Source organism: Ambystoma mexicanum, chromosome 9, assembly GCF_040938575.1.
Source record: "Ambystoma mexicanum isolate Mex_15411 chromosome 9, UKY_AmexF1_1, whole genome shotgun sequence".
NCBI classification, from domain to species: Eukaryota; Metazoa; Chordata; class Amphibia; order Caudata; family Ambystomatidae; genus Ambystoma; species Ambystoma mexicanum.
The window spans coordinates 434982642-435008181 of record NC_090931.1 but is presented as its reverse complement, the minus strand read 5'-3'; the positions used below and the strand labels follow the sequence as shown (position 1 = coordinate 435008181).

The 25540-nt window shown below is 47.2% G+C and overlaps 1 protein-coding gene across 4 annotated transcripts in view; it reads right to left on the bottom strand.

Moving 5' to 3' along the window:
* Positions 1-25540, bottom strand: part of RASL10B (RAS like family 10 member B) — a 654925-nt gene that overhangs the window by 459836 nt on the left and 169549 nt on the right. The window contains exon 1 of one of the 4 annotated variants that reach the window (XM_069614918.1): positions 9384-9451. The exons of the other annotated variants lie outside the window; for them this stretch is intronic. The gene's annotated coding sequence lies outside the window, so the exon portion shown is untranslated. Of the gene's footprint in view, positions 1-9383; positions 9452-25540 lie in introns of those variants that run through there. 4 annotated transcript variants of the gene reach the window in all.

Here is a 25540-nt window from a genome sequence, read left to right as displayed (position 1 = left end):
TTTACTGAAAAATGTATACTGAAGGAACTTTCTGGATACACTGCCCTACTAAAAACCTATGAAATAAACCAACAAAAGACATTGTTAAAGGGACATTATGGTTACCGGTAAAACCGCAAAACCCCAAGAATTCACGAGTTATGGAAGATAAGCAACCATATCTCACGCTACCACTGTGCGATGCAAGAACACCCATGACATCAAAGATGCCATCACAAATGTCATAGATGACATGACTGATGACATCACATGTTTGCCTGCCTTTTTTCTTTGCAGTTACGTATGTACAGCAGATGCTTTTCTTCACTGACAGTCGGGAACTGAAAATTGAAAAGGTGGTATATTTTCATGAACCTTACCCTGCTCATATGTTCTTACACCATTTTTCTTAGGGTGCAGTTGTGACACATACACATAGGGGAAGATGGAAGATGGAAGATGGAACCCCAAAGCACAGCAATCATTTCTGTGAATGAAGGCCATCAGTTAGGTTATGAACACTGTGTGGTAGAGCTGCTGTTTTTGTGCTTACTTTACTTTCCCTGTATATGCTTATATTTGTATGCGTTGTGGTCTCCTTATGGTTTGTGTATAGTAGTAGAATTATGTAGCGAGAGGGACATTCTTAGCTGCTTATTACAGGTTTTACGGTACACAAAACTCTGAATAAAAACAATCATCATTGTACTATGCAGCATGCGCAAAATTTAGATTTCCACTGCTTTGATGGGCGCTGCATATAATGGCTACATTTCTACATGAGTGTGCTCATGTACTGGAAAGAGCTCTGTGCTGCTATGGTGTTTACAGCAATGTATTGGTTACTGAACTATTTGTGTCATGACAGTTCTTCAGATGATCTTCATTAGGTTTCTGCCAACATTACAATGACAATCCCTTGTCGAGGCGTTTCATGTAAACTATATACACATGTGATGTCATCAGTCATATCATCAATGACATTTGTGATGGCATCTTTGATGTCATGGGTGTTAGTCCTTGCAGCGCACAGTGGTAGCGCAAATTATGGTTGGTTATCTTACCATAACTCGCTAATTTTTGGGGTTTTGCGGTTTTCCCAGTAACCATAACGTTGCTGTAACAACGTTTTTACATTGAATTTCAAAGGTTTTGAATAGTGCAACTTAACCATAACGTCCCTTTAACAATGTTTTTTGTTGGTTTTATATATATATGCATATTATTCTCCAGAGGAGTCCAGCAACTGCCTTACAGGGGCCAAATCTACAAAACGCCCAAGGAATGTGAAATGGTGGACCAGGGTCCAGTACGTACAGAGGAGACTAGACCCAGACCTTTTTGTACAGGTAAGCTTTACTGTCTGCTGGTACACCGAGTACATAAAGTTAGTACACCAGGTAGGTTCATAGGAACAGCGTGGGACAGACAAGGGACACACCTCTACCCATCCATACCCACCCAGCATCCAGGTGAAAGTGTCATCCTCACAACATTTACTCACAGCAAACACCAGAGATTCTATCCTGGCATCACAAGCACACTGACATCACAGAGTCTGTCAGACTGAAGCATGACAGCCGGGCGCATCAGACTACTAATTCTCCCCCTCTCTTATGGCGCCCACACCAACGAAGCTCTGGGGAAGAGGAGAACAGCTACTGACAGGGAAATCACATCAAGCAACACGGGCAACAACACACCACCAAGCTCACCACACACAACTCAAGAACCACACCAGCATCAAGAAGGACATGGCCAGTATGTTAACCCTCAGACTACTTGGAGGATCACAACCACAAAGAAGCACATATATTACCTTCCGCAGCGAACAAGTGCCCATCACAAAAGCTGTCAGAAAGGAACCTTCAACACTGTACACTAAAGAGGTGGGGGGATTAAACTATGGACCAAAACACCCCCTAACTTTAGGAACACCTAAACAATATAAACTAAAGAATGGTCCACAGTAAAGTGTCACGGTGTCACGTGTCCAACCTCACTAATAGGAAGGCAGGGAAAGGGGTAAACAGTTCCCACTTAACATAACTTTAAACATAGGTACTTGTCGTTATTAGTACTACGCAAGGAAAAATAGAGCAAGGTATACAATTGGAACCTTCAACACAGAAGATAATTGAACAAGGCAACGGCAAACTGCCTGCAGTCAGGACACTAAACATACAAAAATAGTAACAAATAAAAAACAACTGCCAGGCCACAGGGAAAACAAAGCAGACAGAAACAAAGCAACTGCCCAAAATGTGGTACCAACGGCCACTGCACAAAACATGGTGCAAGTAGCCTGATGACATACACACACACACCACACCCATCACTGCAATCAAAAGAACACTTAACTATGCCACGAAAGTCTCAACCCAGAACTTTGCAGCTCTCCATCCCATAGCGACCACCAAACCAAATCCCCACACAGCATCCTGCTGCCAGGGAACCATGTAGTGCGCTGACACATCCTAAATGAAACCATGCAGCACCCCAATGATGGAGATCCATGCGACAAGCAGCTGCATCCTAAAACAGACCATGTTTAATCCTTGTAGCAGGCCACTGCAACTGTGGCCAACCAGAACTAAACCTAAGGCAGAACAATGCAGCATCCCACTGCCAGTGACCCATGTGACAGTATATTAGAATCCGAAATAGAATCCATGATGCAGCGCACTGCTGATGAACAATGTGGGATTCAGCCCCATCCACTAACAAAGCACCATATGTAGATAAAGAACATTAATAGAACCTATCTGGCCATTCCAGGTGTGCTACATACCTCATTGTGGAACCAGTCATGCTTACACATACTACCACAACATATGATGAACCAAACCCTGTCCCATAATGGCGCCCTAGACACATGCAATACGCACATGCAATGGAGAACCCGTCCCGCCCGTTTCACAGGACAAACCAAAGAGACAAACCAATACAACAAATGACCAACAGCATTAGACAATCTCTCCTTCTAGTAGAAGTCCCAACATGAATTAAGCCTATGCAGACATCCTCCAATTCTCAAATCCAATTACTAACCCCTATATACCTTAACTAGGGATTACCCAAGGTAGATGACAGGGAAACCTATCCCATCTAACCTACACCCGAGACCACGACATAGACAACATAATTTATATATCAGCCCCTCAAACCTAAACATCAAGCCTCTCTGCCCACCTAGAGGAAAATGGAACGCATAACACGTGAGGCTACCAATGAAAACTAACATCAGCATAGTAGAAAGAACACAAGGCTAAAACAACCAGGATTATTATTGCTACTCTCTTTAACGGACAGACCTATTATCTCCTGTATCGGTGACAACAGCTAGGGGTTAAGTCCTGCAGAGCAGATAAGTACGTTTTACAGTCAGGCTCTTCTACAGTCCTCTTGATGCCGCAGTGTAACTACAAATGCAGATCTCACCATACAGCTGCAGGAACCTCATGCAGGGCCACACAACATGGAGGATGCGCCGCCTGCAGGGCCCGAGAACGCCTTGACGCGATTGTGCGTGATATGCTCTTTATCCATTTATACCACTTGGTACACTCCTACACATGATGGCCACCGAACTCCATTGCTCGCTCCACAGGTCATGCCATGCGCCCTTTAACCTCTGCACTGTCGGGGGAATGGTGCACCTCACGCTGCCTCTGTCCCGCAGCCGCAAGGCGTAACAAAACGGTGCCATGCACAGAGCTGTAAATCTGCTGAATGCGGTCGGTAAATGCAGAGGTCAAGTCTCCAAAACAGATTAGCGGTTTGCCAAGCACAGTTCTTCCCACACGATCAAAGGGCAAAGAAATAAATGAGAGCGTAGACTATCCCCTATAGGCTTTGTGCTCGGCTGGGGCTATTTTAAAACAGATTCTTCAATTTAAAAGCTGCACACCTTAAAAGGTGGGGAGCAGCTTTTAAACCAAAGAATCTGTTTCATACTCTGCATGGCAAAACACCAATTGGAGATATTTTACAGAGACAATTAATGCTTTGCTATTGTGGTCTCAGACAGGGTTTAAAGGCGTGCTAAACCATTAATGCAGCAGAAGGAAGGAGACAACTGTTACACCGAAACACAAAAACACAAGGTGGATGGTGACCACGCTGTGAGAAAAGTAGATGGGTGCAGGGGAGCCGACTTATGAATTTCCCGGGGTGGGGGCCCAAATACAGGAAGTGACATCACTGGGAGTTATAGGACCGCAAATTTGCATGTAGTCGCCAACTTGGTTCATCGGCACGCGGGGGGGGGGGGGTGGAGCCGCGCGCAGCGCAGAACAATGGAAACATTGGCTAGCATGTACTGCATATACTAAAGTAAGAAGGAGATTTAGGCCTTCGAGTTGCTTTCCAGTAGGCCATCACTGCCCCTACTCCACCCCTCTATAATCATCCAGGTTGTAGTAGCCCTCAAAAGGCAGAGCAACACAACTAGGATGGGAGAACGAAATGCCGTCCCATCCTGTGAGTGTGTCAAACGTCAGAGCAAAGACTGTGCGTGTGCCTCCTACCTTGGAGCACAATCTCACTAATTTGGTGCAAATCTCGGTAGTGGGAGCATGGGAATCCCCTGCGTGTGTGTGTGTGTGGGCTGCAGACCCCGGATCATATGCTCACTTCTCCAGTGTGAAACTCTGGCAAAGGCTCTTTGGGCAAGCATTCAGGATTGGTCTCACACCTTTAAACAGTGTGATATATTGAGTGGGCACCTCACTCCTTGGAGCATAGTATCAACTGTTGCTGGTAATCTCACAACTGAATGTACAGTTTCACTCTTGGTCATCTCAGTGACCCCATGTATATTAATGGAGTCAGTCTCCCATCTGGGAAGACAATTATATTTCTGTTAAAACACTCCAGTTTTCTCAATCTATAGATACATACCATATTCATTCAATGTGTGTGCAGGGGTGATAACTTGTGTCTGAGAGAGCTCATTCTTTCATTCAGGAGAGATAAAGGGGTAACAACCCCCTGTATGTGGGATCAGGCTCATTTTGCCCCATGGCCCCTCACTGCAGAAAGAGTGAGCAGGTTTTAAGACCCTGCTGATTCTGCTATCCTACAGGCTCGAGCCTTCTATCTCTTGCCCCATCACAGCTTCCAACATCCTGAGCGGCAGCTTATGAACAGCAGGCAGCTCCGGATATGCCTGTTGCCAATTGAATGTAGACAGATCTACTATTTAGACACTGGGAGAGAGCCATGCATCCACATTGGTGGTGAAGAAGCACTCAACATACAGAACACAATGGTATAGTGTTGCAGTCCTGCTGAGAAATGACAATTCTGAGCATGTGAGCAGTAGGCTGGATCAGTGCTGCCCCATAAAAGGTGTAGAAGACTCTGTGAGAAGTGGCAGTACTGTCCCAACGGTGAGAAGTGTAGTATTTTCACATTAACTATGCTTAAGAACATTGGGTTATTGAATGGTGCTGCTACATTCTGAGTAAGTCCATCCCTTTAAATATATGAGCTTTTGTATAAACACAACAGTGTTGAGTTATTCTGATGATGACAGACTTGCTCAATAGTTCTGGTTCTGTATCATTAAATGTACTTCAGATCTTTAGAGTATTGGAAGGATAGCTCAGGGGCAACGTGCTCGTCTTGGAAGCAAGACGACAAAGAGCAACACAGGTTCGATCCCTCGGTCCGCGCAACACAGGTTCGCTCCCTCAGTCCACCCAACACAGGTTCGCTCCCTCGGTCCGCGCTTAGAAACCTCTGGGTAGTACACGCATTATAAAATAACCAATTAAAATAAAAATACATACATCTGTTGTGAAGTGCTCGGGCCTTGTCAATAAGAGTGTAGCAGCTCAACTGAGAAGTGCTGATGTTGTCCCATCAAAAGTATAGCAGCCACACTAAGATGAACTAGCATTGCCTCAACAAAAGCATAGTATTATCGCTGAGAAGATTCAACAATTATAGAAGCCCGGTTACAGCAGTACTATCCCATCAAGAGTATAGCGAGCTAACTGAGGAGTACCAGCATTGCCCCATTTCAAATATGGCAGTTCTACTAGAAAGTGTTGGCTCATACGCCTCCGCTCCCCACCCATAGCATTCACCCTCACCACGTGCACACTCAGAGACATGCAAAGTCTCATTTGCCCTCTCCCTGCCCCCTCCCTCGCTTTGCATCTGTACCTCCATTTCTAAAAATCCTTCTGGGTTGGGTGTACCTCTACATCTGTTCACCCCTCTTGCCAAGAGGGGTGCACAGATGTACAAATACACCAAACCCAAAACGATTTTTAGAAATTGAGGGACAGACTTGCTTTGCATCTGTGCCTCCATTTCTAAAAATCCTTCTGGGTTGGGTGTATTTGTACATCTGTGTACCCCTCTTGGCACGAGCCTCTTGCTTTGCATCTGTCTCACAAGTTCTAAATATCGTTTTTCCCCGGCTTTTACCCAGGCCGCCAGAGAGAGACACAGTATGGATGGAACAAAGGGCCATCCATACAGCGTCTCTTCTCTCCGGCCGGGAGGGCGTGGGCGCTCAGCCCCGACTTCATTCTGCACGGGCGGGCCCCTCAGCCCCACGTACTCGGCACCCCTGGATGGACGCCATTTATCTGCTTGTACCATTGGCTTCTGCCCTAGTCATGTAGCAAGCACACAGTGCTTCGTCGTGGGCTTACTGCTCCCATGCAGGGGTGGCTTGCTCACTCCCACTGCCTAGGATGTTTTAAAAATATGCCTGCATGGCTCAGCCCCCACACAGCTGACACTAACCTCCACTTTTACCATTGATGGTGAAGCAAAGAGCTGCAAAGGTCTATTTGCAGCAACGAACGACAGGAAGGCCAAGGGTGGAAGCAGGCAAAGGTTCCAGCGATGGTCTGCACGCCAGTAGGCTCGGATGACTACAGCCAGTGACGGTTTCAGGGAGACGGTGCAATCTTCTGGCAACAACAGTGTCGCCGACAGGACGAGCCCATTTATACCGGGCAAAGCGCCCATATTGCTGGTTGCCTACTGGCTCTGCATTCGCACTACACCTCGAAAGACACAGACACATAATACATGTGCAGAACCAAAAAAGTGCCAGCAATATTCTCGAACAAACAGACTGGAAACTTTCGTAATGAAAGGCAGCCTGCTGCGTTTCTACTGCTTTTCAAGCACATGAAGCCAGCTTAGTTTCATTATGAAAGTCATCACCCTGGCTCGGAAAGAAAAACACAATATGGCAGGCCGCACATGGCCTGCGGGACGTATGTTGTACATCAGCTAAATCGGGCAAAAAATATTCCTGTCTAAAAGTCGTGTCCGGAGACAGGGATATGTGCATTTCTTATTACATCTTAACATTATTTAAAAGTATGCTTCTACTACTTCAACACTGTGTGTGCAAGGCATTTGATATTCAGGAGTATCACATAAAACAGGGATTATTAGACTTTGGAAGTCACAGGGAGTAGGCTATGTAAGGCCTGAACCTTTGCCCACGGTAGAAAGGATACTGCAGGAGTTACACATCTCTAGTGTTGCAGCTGACCTGGGGTGTCACACCTGACTAGGGAGGAGGGAGCCCACGGGGGCTGAGGGACCAGCTAGAACAACCATTTAGGGCCAGATTCATGGACCTTTTAGCGCGGTCCAAAGTGACTTTGCACTGCCAACAAACACCCAGATTCACACAGTGGTGCAACGTGTATTTTTGCAGTGCAAGTCACATTGCACTGCAAAAGTAGTCTTTGCACCACGCTAAATGGGCCTAAATCACGGTGCAACGAGTATTTTTGCCGTGCAAAGTGACTTTGCATGGCATGGCAAAATTACACTTTGTATCGCTCTGTGAACCAGGATGTATGTTGGCAGTGTGAAGTAACTTTGCACTACGCTACAAGTTCCATGAATCAGGCCCAACATACAACAGCAAAAAACTCCTCGCCACAACAACCCAAAGAATCTTGCTAATAAACACTCTTGCTGGATCTATCGGATTGCGAGTTTCTTGCAGCCATATGTGGTAACAGACATTACACACACATGGATTGTTAGGTATGGTACACTATACATGCTGCCGTTCAGCGCAATTTCCAGACGAAAAATAAAAAAGCTTTTAAACCAAAGAATCCGTTTCATAGTCCCTGCATGCATGGCAAAACGCCAATTGGAGATATTTTACGAGACATTTAACACTTTGCTATTGTGGTCTCAGAGACAGGGTTTAAACGCGTGCTAAACAATTAATGCAGCAGAAGGAAGGAGACAAAGGTTACTCCGAACCACAAAAACACAAGGTGGATGGTGACCACGTTGTGAGAAAAGTAGATGGACGCCATTCATCTGCTTGTACCATTGACTTCTGCCCTAGTCATGTGGCAAGCACACAGTGCTTCGTCGTGGGCTTACTGCTCCCATGCAGGGGTGGTTTGCTCACTCCCACTGCCTAGGATGTTTTAAAAAATATGCCTGCATGGCCTTCAACTCAGCCTCACCCTCACCCTCTCCGTCTGACCCCCACACAGCTGACACTAACCTCCACTTTTACCATTGATGGTGAAGCAAAGAGCTGCAAAGGTCTGTTTGCAGCAATGAGCGACAGGAAGGCCAAGGGTGGAAGCAGGCAAAGGTTCCAGCGATGGTCTGCACGCCAGTAGGCTCGGATGACTACAGCCAGTGACGGTTTCAGGGAGACGGTGCAATCTTCTGGCAACAACAGTGACGCCGACAGCACGAGCCCATTTATACCGGGCATGGCTCCCATATTGCTGGTTGCCTATTGGCTCTGCACTGCATTCGCACTACGTCTCGAAAGACACACAGACACATAATACACGTGCAGAGCCAAAAGATGGGCAGCAATATTCTCGATCAAACAGGCTGGCAACTTTCGTAATGAAGAGCAGCCTGCTGCGTTTCTGCGTGCATCGCTCTGTGAATCAGGGTGTTTGTTGGCAGTGCAAAGTACGCTAAAAGTTTCATGAATCAAGCCCAACATACAACAGCCAAAAACTCCTCACCACAACAACCCAAGAATCTTGTTAATAAACACTCTTGAAGGATCTATCGGATTGTGAGTTTCTTGCAGCCATCTGTGGCAACAGACATTACACACGCGTGGATTGTTCTGTAGAGTACAATATACATGCTGCCGTTCAGCGCAATTTCCAGACGAAAAATAAAAAAGTCATGGCATAGAGTACAGTTGCATTTTCTCTCAAGCACAGGCAAACCTGCCACTGGAAAAACAAACATAATGCGAAGCCTCCCACACATAAAAAAAAAATACTAGGAAAAAACCTGTCACATGACGTGCAAAGACATTATGCACAGACAAAACTCAGGCCCCGAAAACCCACTCATGCGCAAACATGCCGTAAAAAGCACATAAACAAGCACAGTAACCCCCACATGCCACTCACGCTGCGAGAACGTGAGAACGTAACATCAAGAACAGCGGCGCTGAATGCACGGATCCACTGGGTTACTGTAAAGGAAACCATTAGCTATTTTCATTATCTTAGAACCAGCTCCTTTTCGTTCATTTTCCTTCAGTCAGATCTGACCTCAGCTGCAGACTTTATGAACTCCTACCCCCAAAACAATGATAACTTCACCATCTTGGGGAAAACATTTGTAAGACAAACAATCCTAAACCGTAGAGTGGATTTGTTTTATTGCACCATTTCGTTTACTTACGATCAAATAAATGTAGCCTCTTGAAAAAACAGCTGGCGTCCTAGCACGCAATTTCAGATGTTAGTGCCCGAAAGTTTCCTTAGGATCCAGAGGGCTTGAGGTACACATGGTATCATGTTCTCTCTGTTGACCTCCCTGCGACTTAACTTTCTGATTCAACAGTGTCTTTTTTTTGTGACCTCTAGAGATGTTCCTGCAGGAAGATCCTGGTCATGGACATCATTTAGGGGTCAGCAAAGGTACCAGCATCCACCCCTACCACACCTGCAAGCCCTGGCACTGCCTCCGCTACCCGTAGCCTCAGAGTCAATGCCGGTGTTTTGTTATCGGGCTGCACGAATTGCATGCATTTATTGTTACCCAACATACTCTTTTATCGACCTTTAAAGATGAAGGCCAAGTGCAGGGGCGCGAACTTGCGACCATAAAATCAAATGGTATACATAGTCTTTTACCCGCCATCTATCCAGGCGAGCAAAAGAGACTGCATACCATTTCCCGCAGGCCACCGAAAGCCAAGCCCTGCCATACACATCACACGAGTACGCGCAGGGACTTACAGGCCTTTCCTCAGTGGACAAGAGGAAAGCTGTGGGTGGGTGCAAAGAGGGGGGGTGGGGACTACAGGTGAAGAGAAGGTGAAGGGCGGGTGGAGATTAACTTGAAATCGTAATTTCCTGCTCATTGAAGGACACTCAAAATCAGCCTTGGATGCAGTCTTTAACAGGCAGGTTTTAGACATAGAAATAAAGAACTACAGATGCCTGTATGTATTAATCCACTCAGCCAGAGACTTGCTTACCTAGCTCTTCATTGCAAAAACCAAGAGAGTTTTTCATCAATCCATAATTCCTGAACTGCATGACTTCATGCAAACGCTGCGGTATTACATTGCCGCACCACCCAACTAGGAGTTTGGCCTAAAGTTGGTGGATTCACATGAGCTGGAGGTAAATCCGCCACCTTTCTGACACATTTCTGCTGAATTACCTCTGCAGTATTTCCGCCAATTAAATGGGGTATAAACACTGCCGCTTGGAATCTGGCAATAATACCACCGAACAAAGTGGCGTGAACAGTAAGTTGGTGGTCACTTTTTGGATTTACCGGTCAGATTCCACCAAACTTATATTGGGGGCAATTGCTCCCCTGCCTGCAGTAAACTCGACTTGGTCTGTGGAATAAAAGGAGGAACAGGGGTGAGAGAAAAGCGAGAAGGGACTAGGCTACCAACGTATAGACAAATAGAAAGACAGAGTTGGGGATAGTATGAATATGGTTGTGGGACTATGTGTATACTCATTTCTGATCAGAAGGAGCACTGATCAGATTTATGACGATACCTAACTGAGGAATTGCCTGGAATAAGATAGCATTACTTAGACATTTGAGGCTACACTTGCTGTATAATGTCAACCAGGACACATAAGACTACAATTTGAATATGACATGATGGCTATATCTGGATTATCTGGCAATATGCAGGCTTTTAAGGCTACACTTTGCACACATGCTGTGCCTGGGCATATGAGGCTTTTATGGGCATTATAAGTTAGTCTTTAGGCATTGGAACCTGAACTTCTCATAAGATGGCAGCACTTGAGCGTGTGCAGTTGTACCTCACAGAATACCTGGCATGTGAGGCAATAGCTGACATAACATGGCAATAACCTTTTAAATTACTTTTTGTTATTTATCAATCTTGTACAAACAGTATTTTTGCTTATATCGTTGTCTTATGATGTCGTTAGGTGCAAACGTCTCGAAAACTCCACTTATGGGGACACCTTGAGGGTTAAAGTGTCAAGGAGTTCCCCCCTTCTCACCCGAGTCCGATCTTTGCTGGAATTCTTGGTCGATGCCTTCTTGCGGACGGATTGGGTCTTGAATAAGGCTGCACAAGTCTCTTCCGACTCCAGCGTGCGTTAAAAGTTCCGGGATGCAACGATCCAGGAATCCGGGAAATTAAGAGAGTACACTACACAGCACACAAGTCCAGGAAGTAAGAAAGAAAGGAGAGGGACTAGGAATGGAGTTAGTAGGGACAGAATCAGGGAAACAATACCGCGAGCTACGGAGCACACATCTGGTCGCTACTTTGCAATAGCATTGAGACGCGCGAAGCCGCGGGGGGCGTGGTCTATTAATAGAACACGCTACGTCCAACGTGTAGAGCGAGGAAAGTGTTTCACGCTGGACGGCCATGTTGGGAGTACCAGGGAGTGTAAGCCCCGTTGACAAGGACCAGGAAGTCCAAAAGGGTGGCGTTCTGTAGGTCATGACAGCATGCCTCCTCCGAAGACCTGTTCCTCCAGGTTTGCCCGGGTGTATGAGGTGACATTTTCTGAGCAGTCGAGGGGTCTTGAGATTAGAAAGTGGTTCCCAGGTTCTTTCACTAGGAGGATATCCCTTCCATTCAACCAGGTATTGAAGCTGACCCTGTTTATACCTGGAGTCGCATATTCGGGACACTTCATATTCCAGTTGGTTGTCAACCATCAGAGGAGGGGGTCTGCAGGATTTCCGGGAGGATTGGATGTAGGGTTTTAATAAGGATGTGTGAAAAACTGGGGGAATTTTCTTCCAGGAGTCTGGTAGTTTGATCCGGTATGAGACTGGATTTATAATTTCCTTGATGGGAAATGGACCATAGTACCGAGGGGCCAATTTGTTTGGCCGTAGATGTCGGGGTAGTAATTTCGAGGACAACCAGACTTGATCACCAATTCACCAATTGCATAAGAAGGCCATGGTCTTCATTTGGAATCCGCATACCTCTTAGTCTGTGTTCTGGCCTTCTCCAAGTTTTCTTTGGCCTCCTGGTGTACGTTGATGAGGGTTTCGATCCAGGAGTCGACAGTAGGTACCGGTGTGGGATGAGGGAGAACAGAGGGTAGACCCGATGGATGGAAACCTTGGCTACAATAAAAGGGCTGGTTTTAAGTGCTGAATGATCAGAATTGTTGTAGGCGAATTCAGCCACGGGTATCAGGAGTGACCAGTCATCCTGAACCTTGGTGGCGAAACATCGAAGATACTGTTCCAGGGTCTGATTAGCACGTTCTGTGGCCCCCGTTGGTTCGGGGATGATAACCTGATGAGAGGGCGCGTTGGATTCCCAAAATGCAACAGAGATGTTTCCAGAATTGTGAGACTTATTGAGGTCCTCGATCAGATATGATCTTGGAAGGAAGTCCATGCAGACGTAATATCTGTTCCAGAAAGATTCCAGCAAGCTCGGACGAGGATGGTAGCTTACACAAGGGTGTAAAAGGAGCCATATGAGTGAACAAGTCAATGGTAACCATGATAGTCGTGTATCCTCGGGAACGTGGTAATTCCACAATGAAGTCTGTAGCAATGAATTCCCATGGCCTTGTTGGCAGTGTAGGTTGCAGTAGAAGACCCGCCGGTCTCTTGTTATCATGTTTATTTTGACAACAGATAGCACAAGCTTGGATGTACTGCTGTACGTCGGTCTTCATTCCAGGGCACCAAAACTGTCTTTGTATGAGGCGGAGGGTGTTGGTTATGCCACGATGTCCGGAGTGAAGGGTATCATGACAGAGGTTTATTATTCTTTGTTGTCATTTCTGTGTGGGAATGACCAGTGCATTGTCCTTAAATAAATATCCTTCCTTGACTCTTAGATTCCATTGATTCTTCCTTGAAATATCCTTCCACAGATCAGAGGATTGGGTTTGCACTTGATTTTCTTCCAGGAGATTGACTGCTTGAGCTACAAAGATTGTGTGGGTAAACATCTTAGGGTAGGCCCTATCTTCAGTAGTTTCATAGTCAGGACGTCAAGATAAGCCGTCAGCAATCAGGTTTTGTGATCCGGGAACATGAGTGATGTGGAACTGGTACTGGGCAAAGAAGTAGGCCCAACGCGCCGGACGACTGTTCCTACACTCCAATGACTGTAGAATTTGAAGATTTAGATGGTCCGTGCGGACCTGAACTGGATGTCTAGCACCAAGAAGTAGATGTCGCCATTCAGTGAAGGCTTGGGGGATGGCTAACAGTTCCTTTTCCAGGACGGAGTAGTGTGTCTCACTGGGAGTCAGGGTTCATGAAAGGTAAGCAATGGGGTGTTCCAGTTTATCCTCAAATTCCTGCTTCAACACCGCTCCTATGGCCTAGTTAGAGGCATCCGTTTACACTAGGAATGGTCGATTTATGTCGGGTTGGGCTAAGATGGGGGCTTGCGTGAACTCTGCCTTTAAACATTGGAATGCCTTATCATGCGGTGTAGACCAGCTAAAGGGGGTTTCTTTCTTCAAGAGAGCAACGATCGGCTGAACGATCTCGGAAAAGGTGGATATGAACTTCCGGTAGAAGTTGGCAAGCCCCAGGAAGGATTAAACTTGTTTCACAGACGTGGGAGCGGGCCATGCCAGTATGACCTTTACCTTTGAAGGGTCCATACCAATTCCTTCTGGGCTAAGGATGAATCCTAGGTAGTGAACAGAAGTAACGTGAAACAAGCATTTTTCGGGTTTGGCTAAAAGTTTGTGTTCACGGAGTCGTAATACTGCCTTTACATGTTCTTCATGCTTTAGAAGGTCCTTGGAAAAGATCAATATTTCGTCCAGATAGACAATGACGAAGAGCAATAACATGTCAGAGAACACCCTATCCTTGAAACGTTGAAAAACTGCGGGGGCATTAGCTAGTCCAAAGGGCATGACTAGATATTCATAGTGACCAAAGGGTGTTATAAAGGCTGTTTTCCATTCGTCTCCTTCTAGGACACGGATCAAATGGTAGGCACCCCGGAGATCAAACTTTGTGAATATTACAGCGCCTCTCACAGCTTCCAGGATATCCGAGATCAAGGGCAATGGGTACCGGTCTTTGAGGGTGCATTGATTTAACCCACGATAGTTGAGGCAAGGTCTGAGTTCCTTGGTGTCCTTCTTGGGAACAAAGAACAATGAAGCACCCACTGGAGATTTTGAAGGTCTTATGGTGCCATTTTCAAGGTTGGTATCCAGGTATTCTTGGAGGGCCTTTTTCTTAGGTTTGGAAAGGATGAACATTCTGCCGAAGGGAATCACTGCTGAGGGATCTGTATCCATGGCACAGTCTTCAGGTCTGTGAGGGGGTAAGGCCTGGACTATGGCAGTTGAAAATACATCAGCATATCCCTGATAGGCCTCAGGGACTTGTATGATATTGGAAACCATGAGTGGTGTTTGCTGGTCTCTTGGTGGTTCTTTAGGGGGTGTCAAGGAGGGATCCAGGAATAGACAGTGAGACATACAAAACTCTGAGCCTAGGAATAGTGATCCTGATGTCCAATTGATATACGGATTGTGCTTCTGTAACCAGGGCATACCCAATACCATGGGGTAATGAGCCGACTTAATGATGTCGAATCTAATCCGCTCTTGGTGATGGTTTATAGAAAGCTGGATCTCTTTAGTCTGCAGGCTTATGGGCCCTGAAGTGAGGGGTCTTCCGACGATTGCTTCCACCGGCTGCATGGTGCTTCATGTCTCGTATGGAATATGATGACTAACAACCCAGTCTTGATCAATGAAAATTCCCATAGCTCTGCAGTCTACCAAGGCCAAAATGGAATAGGTCTTATTCTTGGAGGGCGATAGGAAGGCCTGCAGTATCTCCAAATTGTTTTGCCCAGGAGAGTTCAAGGATGGAATTGATGTGGAGCAAACATCTCTCTCCCGAAGCTCTGCTCCATATAGGATCGGGAGCTGGTGTTCCCCGAACGCCAAGGAGGGGCTAGAGGACACTCCCTAACCAAGTGTTTATCTGAGGCACAATACATGCACAACCCCGTATGAATCCTTCTCATTCTTTCTTGCGGGGATATAGGTCCACGGAAGGCTCCTATCTGCATGGGTTCTGGTTCAGTGACTGAGCCTGGGTTTGTTTCCGTCTTGGTGGTACTCTCAAAGGACACTTTCAGAGGATTTCCTCTGGATTTCTTCTCCTCTGCCTTCCTTTCCTGGATTCGAAAGTCTATTTGCATGGCAAGGTCCATTAGTGCCTGGAATGAGTTTGGGCGAGCCACTTTGGCCAACTCATCCTTAATCTCCTCATACAGTCCTCTCCTGAAAAGGGTAAAACTCACCTGAGGGGACCAATCAGCTTCCTTGGCTAATTGCTTGAATCAAGTTACAAAGGTGAGCATATCCTGGGATCCCTGCTGAAAGTCTAACAGGCGATCCTGGGTATTATAGACCTGCTCTGGGCTGTCAAACATGGTTTTAAGGGTCTGTATGAACCCATCATAGTCATCTAGGAGAGCATCGCCGGAATTAACGAGGGGCGTAGCGCAGGTTAAGGCATTTCCTGAAAGGTGAGAAATTATGAAACCCACCTTAGCCATGGGAGTCGAAAAGTAGTAGGGCTTAAAAGTAAAGTGGACCAAACATGAATCCAGGAATCCACAAAGGGTTTTTGCCGACCCATCGTATTTGTCAACTATGCCGCCCAGCAACACACTTTCTTTTGTGGCAGAATCACAGGATAGAACTAATTGTTTGAGAGCAGCGTTTTCCACCTTGAGATTCTGTACCTCGGTTGATAGTTCTTGCATGCCACGCATCAGGTCCTGAACGGCCGCTTCCATGTCCATATCGAGTTCGGTCGGGTGGCGGCTCAAACTGTCAAGGAGTTCCCCCCTTCTCACCCGAGTCCGATCTTTGCTGGATTTCTTGGTGGATGCCTTCTTGCGGACGGATCGGGTCTTGAATAAGGCTGCACGAGTCTCTTCCGACACCAGCGTGCGTTCAAAGTTCCGGGATGCAACGATCCAGGAATCCGGGAAATTAAGAAAGTGCACTACACAGCATACGAGTTCAGGAAGTAAGAAAGAAAGGAAAGGGACTAGGAATGGAGTTAGTAGGGACAGAATCAGGGAAACAATACCGCTAGCTACGGAGCACACGTCTGGTCGCTACTTCGCAATAGCATTGAGACGTGCGGAGCCGCGCGGGGCGTGGTCTATTAATAGAACACGCTACGTCCAACGTGTAGAGCTAGTAAGGTGTTTCACGCTGGACGGCCATGTTGGGAGTACTAGGGAGTGGAAGCCCCGTTGAGACAAGGACCAGGAAGTCCAAAAGGGGTGCGTTCTGTAGGTCATGACATAAAGGTCATGTGCTGTCACTTGTTGTATGATGTCGCTTCCTCTACCCCTGGTATTTTGTTGAATAAACTCCCTTGCTGCTAGGAAATTAAACTTGCATATGACAAGAACAACGACAACTTTGCATAAAATGATAATTTTGTGTGCATCAAGCATGCTAGAAGTTCCTACTATCTAGTAGAGCAAACTTCAAATATTCTGTGTAACACAAACCCTGCGAGGGTTTGGGTGACTAATGCTTTTAGAAATGCTTACTTCGTCTAATGGTACAGAAGTCTAATGGTACAGAAGTCAACCACCTTGCAAGGGAAATCTCATAATACTCATCATGTAATGTAAATGAAGAGGAAGGGTTATCAAACAAATGCCAGAGAAAGCACTTTGGTACAAATGAGGGATCTATGTTTTTGTTCTCATAAGGCATGCTCGCTGACTTTCTCGTAGATATATATTTTTAACCAAACTGTCCTTTGCTCATGCCTTGATGATGGGTTCACATCATATGCCTACGTTATAAATAACCCAACCCCACTCTCCCCATCTATATCTGTCCCTGACACCCCATTATATTTTTTTATGACTAACCAAAATGTGTGTGCGTGCGTGCGTGCGTGCGTGCGTGCGTGCGTGCGTGTGTGTGTGTGTGAACCTTTGTGAAATGGATCCAAGCCTTAATTAGAGAGTATGAATTGTGACAGAAACAATGCATTTTCCACTAAATGTCAAGATGGTTTACACATCCTGCTTTCCTGCTATAAATCTTGTAGGCTCACTATGTTGTTCTCAAGCTAAATCATATGGCATTGCATACCAATTCTTTCTGACTATACAGAACGCTTCTGTGCGCTTGTCCTGCTCAACTAACCTATTGCTCTCTGAGAAGACATTGCATTGGCTGTTAGAGCGTGCTCTTGTGCAAGAGTCCCAATTCATACCTTGGTTTATAATGCGATTGGTCTACCCTTGGCATGCTTCCAGCGGGAAACCCCAGCTGATAGAATCCAAGCCAATCCTAATAACGTCACTAGAATGTTCTCATTGTCTAATTTCAAAGTGAATACTCCAAGGATTTGCTCACAGACGAGGTCTTCTAATTAAATACAAAGGTAAACATCATCTCTCTCACCTTCTCCTTATCTCTTTTCCCCACTATAATTTTGCCCTGGAATCCTGCACACCTTCAAGACCCGGAGCCACATGCCAAGAATTTGCAAAGACAGTATAATCTGATCGGAAAGCGGTGGAAGCGCCGAAGCAACTCCTTCCAATGAGTCAAAACAGAGACATTGGACGAAACCCATTTGCACACTTCCGAAGACATCCTAAAGCGACCACCTGAGTGCAGCTACTACAAGCAGCCCAACAGATCTCAGAAACAGTGAACAGAGAAACAGACCACTCTAACCAAACAACCTCTCTCTTGAACACTCCACCAACCAACCCGTCTGCCACAAGGCAACAACCACAAGAGGCAACTTTTCCAGCACCCTTTGCCACAAGAAAACCTACCAAAAGCCATAACGAACCCACAAGGGTTCCAGAAAGATGAGCTCAACACCAAGAAGAACCTTCTCAGCATCTTTCAAATTGAAATACTTGACTAGGAAGGCCTGAGAAGCCAATGCAAGCAGCAAAGAATTACCCACCCACACTCCTGCCCCCAACAAGACTCACAGTGGAATGGTGGGCACCAGATGCCTCTTGATCAATGCTCGGCCAATCGCCAAAAACGCCTCAGACATATTTGTCCACCTCTCCAAGGACTAAACAGATCTACCCTTCATCTAAGAAATGTTGCTCTCTGATGATCAAATGATAGTTACAAAAGTATCCCACCAGGCTATAAGATCAAATGCGCAAATTGTGCCAATGCAACAGGAGAAGGGACACCACTGGTCCTCAGATATTCTGTCAAAGTCTCAATGCCCATTGTCGACAACATCATAGACTGTGAATCTCTGGCCCTCATCTGCCCCATCTCGCTTAACACATCACTAAGCTTTCGCCTCATCACAGACCACCATCTTTCAGCCTGACCTTTGCAACCAAACTCACTGATGTGGCCGCCAAACTATCTGTTGATGTCTAATATCTTATTAAACACCTGTGTATAGGCGTGTTCTAAATGCCATAACATACTTATGGATTTCAATAGCTGGCTAAAACAAGACGACAATCCTACCACAAGATACCTCGCAGAAAACCTTATTGCATTACATCTTCAACAAATGGTTACGGGTCCCACCCACATAGTTGGCCACACACTACATGGAAATTTCTGTAATGAGAACATAGTCACTGCTTGTTCTCCAGTCCAACTTCCCCAGGGTGTTCATCTATCTATTCGGTTCACAATTTTCACAGCAGTACCCCCAACTCGTGGAATCATCCAAAGTACCTCCACAACCTTTATAACTGATACATTCTGCCATGGACACCATTGCACCAAAAATAAAAGATTTAAACACTCACAAAAGAAGAAACTTGCTAAATGGTTCTTTCCTAAACGGATCTGCATGAGAGAATAAAAAAAGACAATTGGAAAAAATCTGAAAGAAAAACAACCTGCGACCAGACAACTTGCCTACCATCATCAGCTACATTTCTACAGGAAAGAAATTATTAAAGCCTCTTGGCACTTTCTTATGCATTACTCCCTACGTGTAAAGTCGGCACAACAACCAAAAGAAAATATTTAAGATAATCCAAGACCTAGCAACCTGTAACATATCCCAAGTACTGACTCAAGAACTCTACAACCAGATTGCTGTGCACTTTAGCAGAAATATCTTATAAATAAAAGAGCACCTGGAAAGTAAAGGACTCCCACCACTCTAAGCAACTAACACTTTCTGCACCAACCTCCCTCCCTCTAACCTCACTCTGTATAGGACCTACTCGCTACCACCCTAAAATTATATACAACTATCACAAAAAAAACAGACAGCTGTTTTCTCATCCTACTTAAACAACTTGATCGCTATTGGGAATTTCACGCTACTTTTGAAGTCAGCTTAGGTTAGGCCAATCCCAGAAAAGCATACAGCTGACCCAAAATGACCCTGTAAGCTACTTCCCCATCTCAAACACTAATTTCATTACAGAAATGCTGGAAAAATCATATATGGTAAATTCCAGGATTTCATTGAGATGAAGAACATACGTCATGATGCACAGCACGATTTTGGACTAATGATGGGTACAGAAACACCCTCTGCTCATTCTGGGACCACTAAAGAACATCACAGGTCAAAACATCAACAGCACACTGAGCAGACTGGACATATCTGGAAGCTACTTCTTCCTGGCCACAGGTGGAACGTGAGGGCACTTCTTCAGGAATTCGATAGAGTGTCCTCTTGCCAGGGTATCCAGCACCCAACGATCGGTGGAGATGGACTTCCACACGCCGACGAACTTCGTCAGCCGGCCTCCCACCGGGGTGCTTCGGTGGGGGCCCGAGGCAACTGCCGGTTCAGTCCTGCTTGGAGGTGGTGGCCTTGCCGCCATGGCCACCTTGCCGATGGCGGCGATGCGCTCCCTGCTTGCAGCGACCCCTGTAGGCCTCCTGAGACGAGGAGCGTGCCGCCTGGCGGTAGGACGACAAGCCACCGCTGGATCCCTTGGAGGCGCCCTGTCTGCCTCCGGAGCTCCGAAAGGGTCGTCGTTGCTGAAGGGCTCCTAGGGCGCGGGCCGTCTCCGTGTCCGTCTTTATGGCTTGGAGGGATTCGTCCACCGCCTTCCCGAACAAGTTGCTGCCGTTGAACGGCATGTCCAACACCCTGGTCTGGACGTCCTGACGGAAGTCGATCACCCGGAGCCAACCCCGTCGTCGTAGGCAAACTCTGTTGCCCAGCTGGTGGAACCCGGTATCGGCAATATCGGTTGCCACCGTTATGGCGTGGTCCGACGCCACCTCGCCTTCTTGAAGTATTTCCAGGGCCTCGGACCTCTTGTCGTCCGGTAGGAAGTCCAATATGGGGGCCAGCTTAAACCAGAGCTCCCTGTCATAACGGGCCACGATCGCCAGGGCGTTGGCCGCTTTGATCGTCGTCGCCGCCGACGAAATGACCCGTCGCCCCATGGCGTCCAACTTCCTACCCTCGCCGTCCGGAGGGAAATTCGACGTTGAGGCTCCTGACCCCGCCGCTTTCTTTTTCGCCGCCAGCGAGACGACCGAGTCTGGCGTTGGCTGGGCCCTGAGGCACAGGGGAGCGGTCTCGGGGACCCGGTATTTCTTCTCGTACCGGTCCCGTTTGGCTGGTGCCGTGGAGGGGCTCTTGAGTACCGACAGGCCCTCCTCCCAGATGTCATCAATCAGAGGCACCGCGATAACAGTCTTCCTCTTGGCCTCCCAGCGCTGATAGAGGAAACCTTCCTTTTTCTGCTCCTCCGGGCAGAGCTGGAACAATTCGGACGCCCTGGCGATCATGGCGTGGAATGAGCCAATCTCGTCGGGCGGAGAGGCCCGTGCGACGGGAGACCCGTTCCGTCGTCGTCGCCCTCAGAACCCGTCGTCGTCGCCCTCAGAACCCGTCGTCGAGCCCACTGCACCGTCATCTCCCGACTCGTGGGAGGATGAGGAGGGAACTGTAGGCCTTACGGGGGGAGAGTGGAGGAGACGGTTGGGTCCTCCGTCGTTTGTTCTGAGGACTTCCCGACGGGCCAGGTTGCGGGTCCTCCGGCCTGGGCCGTGGTAATCTCGTCCTTATCTCAGAGCATAAGGACTGGATCGCAGACAAAATGGCCGCTGAGCTATCCTGAGGCCTAGGTTCCGGCTGCGCCGGAAGGGAAGGCTGCTCTTCCTCGCCATCGTCGTCTTCCTCGGTTATCTCCCGAGGATCTTCCTTACGGGATCGAACCTTCTCGAATTGGACTTCGAGATTCCTCACGGCCTCGGTCAGTTCCTCCTCCGAGGCTGACTCTGAGCTCGAGGAGGCTACCGTGCCCCCCCTCACTTCTTCCATCATGGTGGCCATGACGATGGGCTGAAAAGAGGATTCCCTCCTTGGCGGCAGGGAAACTCTAGTCCCGGAGGCAGTCTCCGCTGGCGGGGTCTCTGCCGGCTTGGCCAGAGTCGCTGCGATCGCCTCAATAGAGGCCTTTGCCTGCTGGATAAGGGCCTTCACCACCTTATGTGCGTCCCGGGCCTTCTCCTTAGGGGGATGGGCGACGCCTCGCTCCCCCTCTCCCGAGATCGGACGGGGCTTCTCCCGAAGCTTAACCGGGGTCTCGGACTTCCTCTTCCCCGAACCGGAGCGCTGGCTCGTGTTTGACGGTGCGCCCTGCCTGGCGACCGAAGAGCCTGACCTTTCGGCGCTCCCGGAGCCAGCGGATTTGCGGCGCTTGGCCTGGTGTTGGGCCCCGGTCGCCGGGGCGCCCGCACAGGACTTAGAAGCCCGCTCAGACCCTTTCTTCTTCTTCTCACCCGTTGAGCCCTTCTCCAACCAGCTGGCGAGACGGCATCGACGGTCCCTCATGGTCCGCTCCGACAAGTTCTTGCAGAACTGGCAGTCCTTCTCTACATGAGTCTTGTCCCCAAGAAGACATTAGAGGCATCGCGAATGCTCGTCCTCCTTAAACACATTCTGCAGCCCGCATCCAGGGCAGCTGCGAAACAGCTTCGGTCCGGGTGACAAACTCGCGTCCTGGGCCATCTCGAAGTAGGCCGCAAATCTTCTGGAATCCTCCAAAAAGTTGATTCGACTAAATCTTCACCCTTGAGGGGCGTAGGAAAATCCCGCAACGGGTACCAGTTAACGGGAGTAGAAACGGTGGAGCTTGAGGCTCGATTAACCGAAAAATGTGAAAATTCACCTGAAAAAGCACGAAAACGCAGCAAAAGCTCGAAAGCTAAGCACGAGGACTCCCAACACTTGAACGTGCGGTAAAAATCTGAAGATGGCTGCCAGAGACGGGGCTTAGGGAGATGGCAGTCATTGGCTGTGGTCAGCATGACGCAGAGATCAGTGATTGGTTACTACTACGAAAGACAGATCAGAAACGAAACTGATACTGGTTTTTCTTTACCGAGGATTCCCAGCCTGACGACGGGGAATATTCATGAGCATGTGAATCCATGCCAGACCCCATGCTGGAGAACCAAAGGAACTACTCCATGTTGTATCACCTCTTTCCTCACTGAGAGCACCTTATCATGCCTTCTGGCCTGTAGAGTACCCAGAGGATGCACACTGTCGTCTCTTGTATTCAATATCTACCCAAACCCACTCCTAAAACCTCAGTCTGTCTGGTCTTGCCTGTTACAACTATGCTTAAGACACACACATGATTTACAAACTCAACAACAACCTTTCAAAAGATTTGCCAGACCTTAAAACATTCCTAGCACATGTGGCCCATAGATGACAGCATACAGACTAAAGGTCAATCCTACCAAAACAAAACTCATGCTTGGTCTTGTGGCTTCATCAAAAACAAATCCTCAATCCCTTGGCCTGATGAGATGGGCCCATGCCTGTATCATTCTCCTTGGCAAGGAGGACCTGCGCACTACAATGGACATCAGCGTCACACTTCAATCGAAGGACAGAACCATTGTTAGAACGAGATTTTTCTAAGTTCGCACTTTGACGCACTATACCTGATCACTACTTCTAACTACTTCTAACAAAATTGGACTACACGCACCTGTAATCCCAGCACGAGTGCGGGAGGCTGAGGTTGTGGATGAGGTTGTGGATGGAGTGTTCGCGGCTGCTGTTCGTATCCACTGGTGGTCTGTGCTAGAACTAACATGAGTATATTCTGTGTAACCTCAAGCAGAGGCGTAGCCAGGATTATCGAACAAGTGGGTCCTGGAGCTAATGAAATTGGGCCCACCACAGTGACATTAACATCTGTAAATGCCTACACATCGCTACTTAGTGGGCATTTACAGATTTTGGGTGGGCCTTGCCCGCTCAGGCCCTACCCTGTCTACACCTCTGACCTCAAGTCAAGAGGCCTGTGTTCTGTCCCTGGTGAACCCCAAGAGAAGGGGACGTGTTTCTGTGTCCTTTGAATTCTACACAGTACACAAGCAGTGAGCTGTGCCTCACAGACCTAACCTAAAAAAAAAGAAAATTTGAAACAAAAAAAACAACAAAAAAAATTGGACTACACAAACAGCTTCTTTTCTTGGGCACCCAGAATACCTAATGGAAAAATGCAAAGAGTCCAAAATGCAACGATCAAATTACTCCTCAGGATGAAATGGTTTGAATACAGCACCCCAGTGCTGCACACGCTCCGCTCTGCCTTTCAGTAAAGAAAAGACTACATTTCAAAACCCTTTGCACTGCACACCATCAGGTAACCCAACTCTAGTGATAGTTCCTATCTTCAGCTGGAAAAGACAAGGAGGATCCTCATTCTCCCTACTGGCTACCAATCTCTTGAACTCCCTACCCAAGTAATTCCACACAGAAGGGAACCACCTGATGTTTAGGCAACAGCTCAAGATGTGACTCTTCAATTATTTTACTAACGGAATTGGTTAAACCGCAACAGACCAAGGATAACTCCAGATCCTTTTGCTCATTTTACAGGGAACGGTTGCTAAAATCCCCAATTGTTAACACTCTACAAGGGAGACTGGCCTGCTGCACCTCCCGCTTAGGGAAAAACAGCCCTGTGAACCCGTCTGCCTGAACCTCACCACCTTCCCTCCTCACCCCCACTAAGGTGAATAGCCACTACAAGTGTCAAATCAAAATCCAAACCATAAAATGGGTCTACTATTATACATTCTGCTTGGAAGCCATGAGCTTCTTATCTATCCTATGACACTCCAAATAAGACTACAACCAAGGAAGCACTTCACACATAAATTTGATGAAGTCTTTGGGTCCTAACCCACATTCCTACTTATCACTTTGTTCCTCCCGCACTGGCTCCACACTGCTAAATTCTTCACCGGTACATCACACACATTCTCATTCAGATGGCCCACAATGTCAAGCGCACCAACACAGACTCCAAACTTGTTCGGATGCTATCAACAACCACCCTGCATGCATCGCTGCTTTCTCAACCCTTGAGGATAACCCGACCTAGTATATCCTCACTGCACTCCAAACAGAAAATTCATACTAGCACACAGGTACTTCCGATTTGAACTCATCAACACAAGTATTCTGCATATGCATTTCCCTCTATTCCCCTAACAGATCCCCACACAATGTTCTTACAGAGCCATGCATAGCAAGGCCAAAATTATTGGGTGAAGGGCACTCTAAGACCACATCCCTTAGCAACACCATGACCTCATTTCGGGAACTCACTTGGTGTTGCATGCTTTTTTATACAGATTTGTACAAGTTCCATGACCAGACCAACAGCCGTAGCTTCCAAAAGGAGCCAAGTACTTTGTTTTTTGCCAGCCTGCCTGTTTTTGTATTTGGGTTTATGAAGTGAAAAGCTGGCTAGGGAGTGAGCCGTCCCAAGAGGTGACAGAGTCTGAGACATTCCTTAGGAACTCCCTGAAGGGTGGGGCCTTGAGGTCCTTCCTGAACTCCTGTTGGAGTGTTCAAATTGTGACAAGGATAGTATTCCAGTAGAATGGTGCAAAACATGAAAATGCTTATTTCTTGTTTTTTTCTTTGCGCACCAGTTTTCTCTTGAGCCTTGAAATAAGACACCTTGAGGTGCACATGCCACTTGACCCAGTGAGATTCATGGAGAGTTAGTTGCCTTGTATGTGAATCGAATAGTATTCTGTTGGCTGGCACAAGTAGCCAGCGCAGTTTCCTTATA